This window comes from Oncorhynchus nerka, linkage group LG2 (genome assembly GCF_034236695.1).
Source record: "Oncorhynchus nerka isolate Pitt River linkage group LG2, Oner_Uvic_2.0, whole genome shotgun sequence".
NCBI lineage: Eukaryota > Metazoa > Chordata > Actinopteri > Salmoniformes > Salmonidae > Oncorhynchus > Oncorhynchus nerka.
Window position 1 is genome coordinate 43,323,706 of NC_088397.1, and position 14,329 is coordinate 43,338,034.

At 42.0% G+C, this 14,329-nt stretch overlaps 1 pseudogene; it reads right to left on the reverse strand.

The window, feature by feature from the left end:
- The window catches only part of LOC115135574 (rho guanine nucleotide exchange factor 3-like), a 145,582-nt pseudogene that overhangs the window by 17,650 nt on the left and 113,603 nt on the right, over window positions 1–14,329 (reverse strand).

Consider the following 14,329-nt stretch of genomic DNA (forward strand, 5'->3'; position numbering starts at 1 on the left):
TTTTGTTTCTTTTTGACCACTAACACTTTACACTCGTGGGTATTGGCCTATATAGAAAGGGCTACATTGAAATGTTTCTTACAGAAAAAATATGAAAAGCATATGCTTAACCATGGTAGCAATTGAAAGGGAACAGTTGAGATGATGGGGAAATTATTAGACCAAAATGTGAGGACAACAGTGAGGACACCTGACAAGACTGAATCCAAAATATTACGCTGTTGATTTTATGTGCATTTTAGATTTACTATACTTTGCCGTATTTGTTGATAACGAAATCTGAAAATGTGGGGTAGGTGCAACATAAGACAAAAAAATGACAAGGGTTTGAGTGAGAGAACTAACTGGTGTCTCCCAAGTGGACACACACACACCTCTCCAAAATGTACACAGTTCCGAAGCAATTTCAATGCACTTTTATGACTCAAAGTATAGTCCTAAACTATAAAGGTACTTTGAGCTCTCCTATCTGTGCCATTCAGAAACTAGAGCAAGCACACTTGTACACAATTACTGTTGTTGTTAACGCAATCCAAAAACAGACCAATATAAAATCCCAATCTGGGTCAGTTGGGCAGGATTTGAAAGCTTGTTCTATTGCCAACATGACTAGCTAAATTATAAAATATGATCTTACAGTGTTAGGCTTTCACAAGGCAATTCAGAGAAACAGATGGTAACTTTGGTGTGCATAGAAAGCAGTCATCAGTGCCTTCAGTTGCATGTGCCAAGGCACATTTTCTTCACATTTTTTTTATTTTTATAATAATAATAATAATAATAATAGGCTCATTCTGTTCAGAACAACCCAGGGTATGACGACATGTAATCTTGTAGCTGTACATCAAACATGGTGATCACAAATGGTGACACTGATGATTTGGATACGTGAAGCGCACATGTGTTTTTGGCTAGCTTGTATGGCATCAAATCGGTATTTATTATTAATCCTCAATGTCTCATCTTTCAAAATAAAATCTTAAATCTTAAATTTACAGCATTTCCCTCTGACAATTTTTGGGGGCAAAAGTTGCCCAATTCCCGGGAGGGATGGGGTCAACTTCTTGTTGCATGCGGTGCTCAAATTCAGTACGTTTGTCAGTCAAAACTCATGCAGTGCTTTGAAGTGCAGGGCCAGACCTCTGACGTCATGTATAGTATGCTACTGTACAGCCACTACAATCCAATGTTCACGGCTATTAGTGCCCAAATCTGCCATTTCCAACCCGTACGAGTGTAAAGGGCTACTTGAAAACAGAGTAAGATACTTAATTGTTACCCAGAAATGATATCAAGATAAAAACAGCTGCACTAGACCTTAAACTAAATGCATTATACCAGTAGCCAGGGCCAGCCCTGGCCTTTTGGGGGCCCTAAGTGAGGTTTGCGTGCAATGGATTTTACTGGCTCCCATCTTGACAACGAAGATAAAGATTATTTTAAAAATGTTAATTTCCTGCAATTCTACACATTTTTGCTATGGGGCGGAGCGAAAACGTAGAAAATTAGCTTTTAAACAGCAACAATTCTACACATATTGCCATGTTAATATGATATCAATGGGGCCCCCTTGAGGTCATTGCCCCTGGTCACATGCCCTGATTGATTGCCCAGACGGTATTCAGAACATCATTACTACAAGTTTAGATAGCTGGCAAAAAAAATCATTAGCCGACATGGCTTATTGAGTGACTTACATAACGAGAAAAACTACTGATGAAAATGTCACCTTGTGTATACTACCATTCTAACTCTCAACAGTAAGTTGAGAGCCCGACTGAGTTCCTAAAAAATAGATTTAATTGTTTTGGGGCCGGGGGCCCGGTTTTTGGAAATTGATCCATGGGCCTATAAAAGGCTGCCAGTTGCCCATCCCTGGACTAGGATCCAGGGATTCTCTCTCTAGTTTAGGATTTTGCTATGAGCTCTCAAACTAAAGTCTTCCATGCATTCTAGGAGATGCACATCCTTGGTATAGCCATGCTATTCTAAAAGTTTATGACATGGCCTCCATTTTAAATGGTTGAAAGTTGAAATCAAAGCCAGACAAACCTTCCAGACAAAACTATTTTGCAATACACTATACAGGTGCATATACAAGCCTGACAGTATTTCTATTCCCGATAGTCTCGTCCATAAGCCAGCTCTCTGGAGACAAGGCTACCCTAGTGTTAGTAGCAGTGCTCGGACATAGTAACCTCCCGTACTACCCCTGTTGAAAAGCTTTCCGCACCTCTTGGCGATTGATCTCCTTGGACGACAGCATCTGGTGTCCAAGCCGCACGTCAAAGGTCTCGCTCCACAGCTTGCTGTCACGCCGCTTGGTGTTGGCAGGCGGGGCCGGCCGTGTCCATGGTCTGGGAGGCATGACCGACTCTGTCCGACTCTCACTGCGGAAGCTGATGGAACGCTGCGGAATAGAGAGAGAGAGAGAGAGAGAGAGAGACACAGGAAGGTGAGTGGTCCTGTGTGAGTGATTGAGAGAAGAGTATGAAAAGACAAAGATTAGAAAAATTGTCCTTCATAGGACATCAACTAGGAAGGATATAATTTTTTTTAAAGACCATACCAACACATTTGTTCTCATATGCCACTTACCTTATTTCTAATATCTGTAGGTTACTGTACAATATTCTAGATTATCCTGTCTGTAATGCTATTCAAGCACTGTGCGACGATAGTGAGGCCAGAATAATCCAGAACACAACACATCATACACAGGTCAGATGAGGGCTGGCGTACTTAGTGGATGATGGTCTGGAAAGTGATCGATTTGGACTTAGAACATAACAGATAAGATGGCTAGGGCTGGGCCTTCTAGGTCGGCCAATCCCGCTATTCATGTTTTATGTTTTTGTAGACATGTGTGGTGTAATTTCAATTGCCTTGACACAAATGGCTGTCTGTTAAGTCATTATGAGGTAAGACATTAAGGGGGTCATACATACTGTGCCCTCAGAAAGTATTCATAGCCCTTGACTTATTTCACATTGTTACGTTACAGCCTAAGTTAATTTCTTTCTCTCTCTCGCCCATCTACACACACACCACAAATACCCCGTAATTACAAAGTGAACAAAGGGTTTTTAGAACGTTTTGCAAATGTACAAATTAAATACCTCATTTACAGTAGTCACATCAATACATGTTACAATTACATTTGGCAGTGATTACAGCTGAGAGTATTTCTGGAAAAGTCTCAAGTCGCTCGCTTTGCACACCTGGATTGTACAATATTTGCACATTCTTAAAAAAAATATTCAAGCACTGTCAAATTGATCATTGTTAGACAGCCATTTAAGTATTGCCATAGATTTTCAAGCCAAAACTGTAACTAGGCCACTCAGGAACATTCAAAGTAGTCTTGGTAAGCAACTCCAGTGTATATTTAGCCTTGTGTTTTAGGTTATTGTCCTGCTCAAAAGGTGAATTTGTCTCCCAGTATCTGTTGGAAAGCAGACAACCAGGTTTTCCTCGAGGATTTTGCCTGTGCTTAGCTCTATTCCGTTTCTTTTTATCCAAAAAAAACTCCCTAGTGCCATAACATGATGCACCCATCACTATGCTTGAAAATATGAAGAGTGGTACTCAGTTGTGTTTACCCCAAACACAACGCTTTGTATTCAGGACATAAAGTAAATTTCTTTACCACACATTATGTGCAGTTTAACTTTAGTTCCTTATTGCAAACAGGACGCATGTTTTTGAATATTTCTATTCAGTACAGGCATCCTTCTTTTCACGCTGTCATTTAGGTTAGTATTGTGGTGTCCATCCTCAGTTCTCCCATCACAGCCATTAAACTCCAACTGTTTTGAAGTCACCATTCGCCTCATGGTGAAATCCCTGAGTGGTTTCCTTCCTCTCTGGCAGCGGAGTTAGGAAGGACGCCTGTATCGTAGTGACTAGGTCTATTGCTACACCATCCAAAGTGTAATTAATAACTCCACCATGCTTGAAGGGATATTCAATGTCTGCTTTTTATTTTAACCCATCTACCAAGAGGGGCCCTTTGCGAGGCATTGGAAAACCTCCCTGGTCTTTGTGGTTGAATCTGTGTTGGAAATTCACTGCTCGACTGAGGTAGCTTACAGATAGTTCTATGTGATGGGTACAGAGATGAGGTAGTCATTCAACAAAATAATGTTGAACACTATTCTGGCATACAGAGTGAGTCCATGCAATTTACAGTACATTCGGAAATTATTCAGACCCCTTTGTTACGTTACAGCCTTATTCTAAAATGCATTAAATTAATTGTTTTCCTTATCAGTCGACACACAATAGATTGACACACAATGACAAAGCGAAAACAGGTTTAGACATTTTTGCAAATTTGTTAAAAATGAAACAGGGGGAAATCACGTGACCCTTGAACGAGATGGCCGCATGAACTAAGAGCTCCGCACAAGTAGTTTCCAATTCCTAATCTTACCTCCACTCCAAGTTCAAACTCATTTAGCTTTAGTAAGAAAAAGTCATGGCGGCTACAAAAGGCGACACTACAGGTGACATTTTTACCCGGACTCGAGTATTAGCGACAGAAAAAGCCTCCAAGAAGAAGCTAGCTTCAGAAAAAACTAGCGCCATTAGCAAGAGAACCCCCCCCCCCCCCAGGCACAACGAATGCCAACCTCGCACTCTGTCGAAGACATCCTTTCTGAGTTGAGATCCCAACGTACAGAACTAAACACTAAATTAGATGCCATTAACTCTCAGCTCAGTGCGATAGGGGGCAAGGTGACAATCCTGGAAAACGCTTTGCCTGACATCAACAACAAGATAACCATAAACGCGGGGCGCCTGGACGAGGCAGAGGGGCGAATCCTATCCATGGAAAACTTATTGACAGATGCCATGGAAACAATAGCATATGCTAAAAAGAAAATCGAGCATCTGGAAGAGAAAACAGAGGACCTGGAAAACAGGGGGCGAAGGAATAATTGTGTTCTATTCAATCTGGGCGAAAAAGAAGAGGGAAACATGCCACTGATCCGCTACCTGCAAGACAAACTTCCCGAGTGGCTCCACATGTCCACCGACAGGCCCATAGAACTCAAGAGAGCTCACCGAGCACTGAGGCCCCCACCAGCAGCCAGACAACCACCGCGCCCAATCACCATACGTTTCCTGAGATTCACCGACAAGGAACGAGTCCTACAGGCGGCGAAAAACAACACCATCACAGTGGGAAATGCCAAACTCGCTTTACACCAGGACCTGTCAGCTGGAATACGCCGAAAGCGCCGAGAATTTGACGAAGTGAAGAAATACTCCATTGACCGAGGCATCTTCAGGGGATTCAAATACCCAAACGAGCTCAGGATTCTTCACCAAGTAGCCTTGCGACACTTCAAAACTCCCGAAGAGGCAAAACCAATGACTAAATGCGATTAATGCCATTACTAAAGGAGGTAAGACGACATATAGCCGATATCCAGAGACCCACCCCCTAAATGTCATTATAGCCGTCCAATTTATATTTATTTTCCTTTAACTGAGAGGGATGGGCTGTATAGCCTAACCTAGGCCTACTAATGTTTCAGCCTACTTTTATTTCTGTTTTTTTGTTGCTATTATTACTTGGGGTTCCCTATGTCCCTTGGGGGAGGTATATGTAGGCTGGGCTATTGATTTTATTTTTCTCCCCTCTTTTACTGTGGTCTGGACGAGGGCAACTGTGTCATTTACTCAATGCGGGGTGGAGAGGATGAGGCATTTCTTTGGTGGGGAGAGGGAGACGTTGTGCGTTGCTAACTGTTCCCGGTTTTTGTTTTATTCGGAACACAGAATTGAGACTGAGCGGGGGGGGGTTAATAGATCCAACGGGATGTGTCGAGTTGTTTGGGAACTCGGCTGGGGTGTTGAGATTATTATTTTATGTACACCATTTATTTTCCTTTTATGTGAACGCAGCTGTAATTACTATCCACTTTTACCCAGCGATGACTTGCACTAAAGTTCGATTACTGCTTGATGACGATGACTAGTACCTTAAATCTATTGACATGTAAACTGCCATGGTCTAGGGCATGCAATAAAACGAAAAAAGATACTATGTGCTCTAAAAAAGGAAAAAGCAGACATCGCGCTATTACAAGAGACACCTCTTTGATGCTGAACATCCCAAACTCCGCAGAGCTTGGGTGGGACAGGTTTATTTCTCATCTTTCAAATCAAACAGTAGAGGCACAGCCATACTTATCCATAAAAATGTTCCATTCATAATTGACAAAATCATATCTGATCCGGAGGGGAGATTTATTTTGATAACTGGGTCACTATATGGTCAACCAATTACTATATTAAACATATACGCCCCTAACACAGATACTCCTGCCTTCATGTCAAAAATTATAACCCTGTTCAATGAGCATTGTGACTCCTTTGGCGTGGTGGCCGGAGATTTTAATTGTACCCTTAACCCAACCCTAGACAAATCATCTCAAGTCCCCACCACAAATCCTAGATCTGCAAAGATGTTGAACTCTCTTACTAAAGAGATGGGACTGATAGATATCTGGAGAGAGACTAATAGCTCATCTATGGACTATACATACTACTCTAATGTCCATAACACCTACTCCCGTATAGATTACATTTTTATCCCAAAGAGTTTCATAAATTCAGCCACTTGTACAATCGGACCCATAGCACTCTCAGATCACGCCTTTGTCCACCTCCGCTTTGACCTCTGCAAAAACATCCCGAGGTCAAAGAACTGGAAATTCAACACCTCCATGCTATCAAATGACATGTTCCATACATTGGTAACTACATGGAATGTTTCTCCGGCCACAATGTGGGACACTAAGATTTCATCTAATTGCATATGCTTCCTCTAAGAAAAAAGCAATGGAAGCACACAGGCTAGATCTTGAGAGGGAGCTGGAATGCTGTGAAAAAAATACATAAACAATCCCTAGACAGCACCTCCTGGAGTCATCTTAAAGCAGCCAAAGCCAAACTGAATTTGGACTACACTCGGGAGATTAAAAAAAATAAGTTTTCTTTACTAAACAGAAATACCATGAGTATAGCAATAGGCCCAGTAGATTGCTTGCTTACCAATTAAAAAAGGAGCAGTCAGAGCGTACAATCATGGCTATCCGAACAGCAGAGGACGAGGTCACATATGACCCAAAAAATATCAATTTAACTTTTCATGATTTTTACTGCAAACTATATACCTCTGAGAGAAAACACACGGAGGCAGAACTCCACTCTTTCCTAGAGGGAATCTCGCTACCTAAACTATCAGAGACCGACCAAGAAGATCTCAACTCCCCCTTCACTCCTGAGGAGATCCTGGAGGCAATTACCTCCATGCCACCTAATAAGTCCCCAGGCCCAGATGGATTCCCCAGAGAGTTCTACAAAGCTTTTTGGCCCCAGCTCAGCCCTATCTTCATGCCAATGCTGGAGGATTTTTGCAAAAACTGAGTTCTCCCAGACTCAATGCACACAGCTCGCATTACAGTGTTGCTAAAAAAGGACAAGGACCCCCTATCCTGCTCGTCCTTCCGGCTCATAAGCTTGTTGGATTTCGACTATAAAATAATTACCAAATTGCTTGCCAAAAGACTAAACACTCTTCTTCCCAAAATAATAAAAGCGGACCAAACCGGATTTATTAGACACAGATATTCTTCTGATAACATTCGCTGTCTTTTTGATATTATTGATCAAGTAAACGCACAGAAGACCCCTGTCCTGCTGGCTTCACTGGATGCTGAGAAGGTGTTTGACAGGATGGAGTGGAGCTTTCTGTTTTCAGTCTTAGAAAAGTTCAATATGGGCCCAAATTTTATTAAATGGATCAAATCACTATACTCTCATCCAAATGCCATGGTGACTACTAATGGACTGAACTCTGACAGATTCCCTCTGGAACGGGGCACAATACAAGGGTGCTCGCTGTCCCCGCTGCTCTACTTGTTGGGGGCGGAGCCTCTGGCAGAGCTGATAAGGAGCAATCCAAGTATTATGGGTGTTTCTGCAGGCGGCCTGCAGCACAAGATTTCGCTTTACGCGGATGATGTCTTGCTCTACATATCCAACCCTGAGAAATCCCTCCCTCTCATTTTAGACACATTTGCTCAGTATGGCAAGTTCTCAGGTTATAAGAACAATTTTAACAAATCCACTGTCTGCCCTCTCAATATTACACTCACCAGCTCTATGAAGACACTCTGTCCTTTCCAATGGAAAACACAGGGGTTTCAATACCTCGAGATCTTCATAACACCAGATCTGAATAGCCTTAAGGAAAATTATCTTCCACTCCTGGATCGAATCAAGAACGATCTCCAAACCTGGATCTCCCTCCCAATTAGCTTAGTAGGAAGAATTAATGTAATCCGTATGAACGTCCTCCCTAGACTGAACTACTTATTTCAGATGCTCCCATGCTATCTCCCAGTTTCCTTCTTCAAAACAACTAACCAAAGCATCACCAAATTTATATGGGGCAATAAAAACCCTAGGATCAAGTTTTCCACTCTATCGAAACCTGAATCTAAGGGTGGTCTTGCCCTTCCCTCCCCTTCAATTGTACTACTGGTCTGCCCAAATCCGCAACATGCTAACATGGATCACAAACAGACAAGAGTCAACGTGGATTCAGATAGAAGCCCAATCCTGTGGTTCATTGCCCTTAAACTCAATTATATTCATTAATAACTTTAGTGAAGTGGGCAACATAATCACAAAGGTTTTGGCTTACAGCACCCTACTAGTGTGGAGGGACTGTAAGAAATACCTGGGCATTTCCTCCCAAATATGTTCTCACTCACCTATAGTAGGCAACCCAGACTTGCCAAAAGCCCTGAGGGATGCCAACTTTAATCTTTGGCATACTCTAGGAATCAGGACCAGGAATCAGGAATCAGAAAACCACTACACTGAAATCCTTTCAAGAGCTCTGCAGTGAATTCGATGTGCCAAGATCCATTTTTTTAATTATTTTTTTTAAATATCTTCAAATTAGACATGTAATTTCCTCATTTACCTCCAAAAGGAGGTTTAGAACTCAGTTGAATGAAGTTGAAACCCTTCTTGTCACAGCACAATCCATTAAAGGCTAAATATCTTACATCTATAGACTCCTTTCTGAGAAAGGAAGCTCCTCCTTTACTCCTTTGAAAATAATCTGGGAAAAGGACCTTGGTCTGACTATCAGTGATGAGTTATGGGCGGAGGTTTGCGACAGGGTATACTGCTCCTCTACCAGTGTAAAAATGAAAGAATCTAATTACAAAGTTTTGTACAAATTTTATTATACTCATTTGAGACTCCATAGAATGAAAACAGATATGTCTCCTAACTGTAAAAGATGTACCTCTGAAAGTGGAACCTATATGCATGTATTTTGGAGCTGTAGCGAGATTCTGGCAATCTTTACATACTGCTGCACAGAAAATACTAGAGGTACAGTTTGATATGACCCCGTGTATCCATCTTCTTAATGCCCAGCAGGACTTTGTTCTTGATCCTGACAAAGAAAATTTGCTTATGACTATTACATACTTTGCTAAGAAATGTATTCTTCTATTGTGGGCTTCTAATACCCCCTACATTTAAAATGTGGATTGACCAGATTGTTGACTTTTTTCCTCTTGAAAAGCTCACTTATGACCTCCACAAGAGACAGCCCAAGTTTGATAGACTCTGGTCTCCACTATTCAACTATATTTCAAACTGGACAGAGTGAACGGGGTGACTAGGGAAATGTGCAGATACATGTTGTGTAAGGTAATGTAAAACCTAAAAACGAATTATTGGCTCGTCGTCTCAGCGAATGCTTGAAATAGCTGATAAGAACCTTGATAGTGCTGCTGCAAGTGTTATATGTTTTTTTGTGTGTTTTTATTTTAATTTAGTTTTTGAGTACGTGTGCGTATGTATATATATATATATATATATATACACATACATACATACATACACACACACACACACACACACACCAAGGAAAATAAATAGACTAAGAAAAATAAAATGTTTTTATTTGACTTTATCATTCATTTTAATTGTATTTAAATGTTTAAATTTTTTCAAATGTATTATTATTTTTTGACTTTTATTTTTAAGCCTGTCACATCTGGAATGTGGAATGTGTTTTGTTGGTTGATTGAAAAACAAGAAAACTTAATAAAACTTTAAATTGAAAAAAAAATGAAACAAATAACTTATTTACATAAGTATTCAGACCCTTTGTTATGAGACTTGAAATTGCGCTCGCTCAGGTGCATCCTGTTTCCATTGATCATCCTTGAGATGTTTCTACAACTTGGAGTCCACCTGCAGTAAATTCAATTGATTGGGCATGATTTGGAACCAACCTGTCTATACAAAAAGGTCCCACAGTCGACAGTGCATGTCAGAGCAAAAACCAAGCCATAAGGTCCAAGGAGTTTTTTGTAGAGCTCCAAGACAGGAGCTGTCAAGGCACAGATCTGGGGAAGGGTACCAAAAACATGTCTGCAGCATTGAAGGTCCCCAAGAAGAGTAGCCTTCATCATTCTTAAATGGAAGAGGTTTGGAACCACCAAGACTCTTACTAGAGCTGGCCGCACGGCCAAACTGAGCAATTGGTCGAGAAGGGCCTTGGTCAGGGAGGTGACCAAGAACCCGATGGTCACTCTGACAGAGCTCCACTGTGGAGATGGGAGAAGCTTCCAGAAGGACTCCACCAATTAGGCCTTTATGGTAGTGGGCAGATGAAAGCCACTCCTCAGTAAAAGGCACATGACAGCCCGCTTGGAGTTCGCCAAAAGGCACCTAAAAGGACTCTGACCATGAGAAACAAGACTCTCTGGTCTGATGAAACCAAGATTGAATCCTTTGGCCTGAATGCCAAGCGTCACGTGTGGAGGAAATCGGGCACCATCCCTACGGTGAAGCATGGTGGTGGCAGCCTCATACTGTGGGGATGTTTTTCAGAGGTAGGGATTGGGAGACCAGTCAGAACCGAGGGAAAGATGAACAGAGCAAAGTACAGAGAGATCCTTGATGAAAACCTGCTCCAGAACCCTCAGGACCTCAGAATGGGGTGAATGTTCACCTTAGAACAGGAAGCAAACAGCAAGGACAGTGCAGGAGTGGCTTCAGGACAAGTCTCTGAATGTCTTTGAGTGGCCCAGCCAGAGCCCGGACTTGAACCCGATCTAACATCTCTGGAAAGACCTAAAAATAGCTGTGCAGCAACGCTCCGCATCCAACCTGACAGAGCTTGAGAGGATCTGCAGGGAAGAATGGGAGAAACGCCCCAAATGCTGGTGTGCCAAGCTTGTAGCGTTATACACAAGCCTCAAGGCTGTAATCGCTGCCAAAGGTCCTTCAACAAAGTACTGAGTAAAGGATATAAATACTTATGTAAATGTGATTGATTAGGAATAAAAACAATCTACACACAATACCCCATAATGACAAAGCAACAACAGCAAAAACTGTTGTTGCTTTGTCATTATGGGGTATTGTGTGTAGATTGATTAGAATAAAAACAATCTAATCCATTTTAAAATGTGGAAAAAGTCAAGGGGTCTGAATACTTTCCAAATACACTGACTTTTTAAGCAAATGTTTAATCTTGAACTCATTTAGGCTCTCCTAACAAAGGGTTGAATATTTAGACTCAAGACGTTTCAGGTTTTCATTTTGTATTCATTTGTAAACATTTTGAAGAAAAACAAAACAATTCCACTTTGACATTATAGGGTTAGGCCAGGGACCAAAAATCTAAATCAATTTTTATTTCAGGTTGTTAACAAAAGAAAATCTGGAAAAGGTCAAGGGGTATGAATACTTTCTGAAGGATCTGTACTCATGACTAACAATGCATTATTACCTCATCAGGCTAAAAAAAGTTAGTGTTACCAATGATATTTAACACTTTATCTGTAGTGTTTTGTCCTGTGCTTGTATTGGTCAGAATAGGTATTTCAGTAGACTATAAATGGTGGTGTAGTGTTGTACCTGCAGTGTTTGTCCGATCCGCTTCAGAGGTGCAGCCTTGACTGGAGGTATGAGGTTGGCCAGCGATGTAACCCGAGAAAGAGGCTTCACCCGCTTGTTACAGGGCTCCTGGAGAGACCAAAGACACTTTGTGATTAATGTTGGTATCTGACTGTGTGGTAATGGCAAAGGGGAGACAGCAGATTTTTTTTAAACAATTTTAAAAAACAGAAAAAAGGTGGTAGTGGTGCAGATTAATCTTTTTGTGGAGTCACAGTAGTTAATACCTTCTGCGTCCCAATCTCCATTGGATCCCATCAACACCAAAGCTTCAAGACTGGAGCCAGTTTAGGTGAACCAGCAGTACTGACCAGATCTGAGAACTGGAGGATAATATTCATCCTCATCGCACCTTGTCCTCTCTCTATCCCTCCCACGCCCCCGTCACGACCACGGAGCCTCAGCCTTCCTGACCAGCTGTTGCACCGTCAACCAGGGGTTACCCCTGTCCCATCTACATACATCCAAAAACATGTACGGTCTTCTCCTCTCCTCGATGCCCCTCAAGGTTACAGTATACAGAGTCTGTCAAACATACAAGGTTTCCTGTAATCAAAACACAGACACAGGTAGCCGGTAGGTGATCGGGAAATCAAGGATGTCTTGTCCGCAACTTCAGCATCTTAACCAGTGAGATGTGCATGTTTCCCTTTTTCTATGACTCCCCATCCCCTCTTCATTCCCTCCCTCGTTGTCACCTCTGCAGGTTTCTCCGGCTGTGCCTTGGCGTCAGTGTCCTGTTCGTACCACGACAGACGATTTGACCTTACAGCAGTGAAAAGAGGTTTAGAATGCCCTTTGTTTCCTTCCGTAGCACTCCATCAGGATAACATTAGAAGATGAGATCCGACCTCCAGTTGCTGCAGTCAGTCAGAATCATCAGGGGGGGAAAGAACAGACTGACGGGAAAACACCCCTGGCAGCAGCATCGTCGCTCTATTCTCCCATCCTCCATTTCCCCCTTCTCCTGCTCTCTCCTTGTGACGTTGATCAGTATTCTGGGAACGCAGCCTTTTCAGACTGGGTACCCCCTCGTCACAATTCACACATGCCTGCTTCACACACACACATACGATAGGCCTGGCTACGCAGCAACAAAAGCAGGGCCATTGTGACTCATAAAAGATACAGGTAACTGCCAAAATAATGGAAACGCTTGAGTAAATGAGGGATACAAGGTACACTGAAAACAGGTGCTTCCCCACAGGTGTGGTTCCTGAGTTAATTAAGCAATTAATATCCCACCGTGCTTAGGGACATGTATAAAAAAAATGCTGGGCAGGCCATTATTTTGGCTACCATGGCTATGGCCCCATAGGACGACAATGCCCCCATCCACAGGGCACGAGTGGTCACTGAATGGTTTGATGAGCATGAAAAACGATGTAAACCCTATTCCATGGCTGTGTCAGTCACCAGATCGCAACGCAATTGAGATTCTGGAGCGGTGCCCGAGACAGCATTTCCCACCACCATCAACAAAACACCAAAGGATGGTGGACGTATGGAGTCGCATCCCTCCAATAGAGTTCCATGCAGGGGTGCTTTGAAGCTGTTCGGGCTTGTGGTGGCCCAAACCCCGATTTAAGACACTTTGTTGGTATTTCATATATATATCCCTTATATTCTCTCGACTGGAGAAAAGTGAGTGGCAGTACAAATCAGACTTTACAAAATGATGTAATCAAACACTACTTGCTAACTTAGGCTGAATCCCAAATGGCACCCAAGTCCCCTATTTGCACTATGTAGGGAATATGACTTGTCAGCAGAGATTCATTACTGTGAACTCAATATGTTGTTTAAATTCTTCTTATGCAATCCAACCCCCATAATCTGCAGACTATCTGATATTAGCGATAGGACCTCGGGCTCTGCAATCTGTTCATGTGCCAATCAATATCATCAGCATCTCAGTGAAATGCCAGTCATTTAGTTGTTGATCTTTACAGGGGAGAGAGATGAGGGAAAGGGGGATACCTAGTCAGTTGTACAACTGAATGCAGTAAATGAAATGAGTCTTCCGCATTTAACCAAACCCCTCTGAATCAAAGGTGCGGAAGGCTGCCTTAAAAAATATATATATATTGACTGATAGTACAGTCGTGACCAAAAGTTGAGAATAATATGTGTCAATTTCCACAAAGTTTGCTGCTTCAGTATCTTTATATATTTTTGTCAGATGTTACTATGGAATACTGAAGTATAATTACAAGCATTTCATAAGTGTCAAAGGCTTTTATTGACAATTTACATGAAGAAGATGCAACGAGTCAATATTTGCAGTGTTGACCCTTCTTTTTCAAGACCTCTG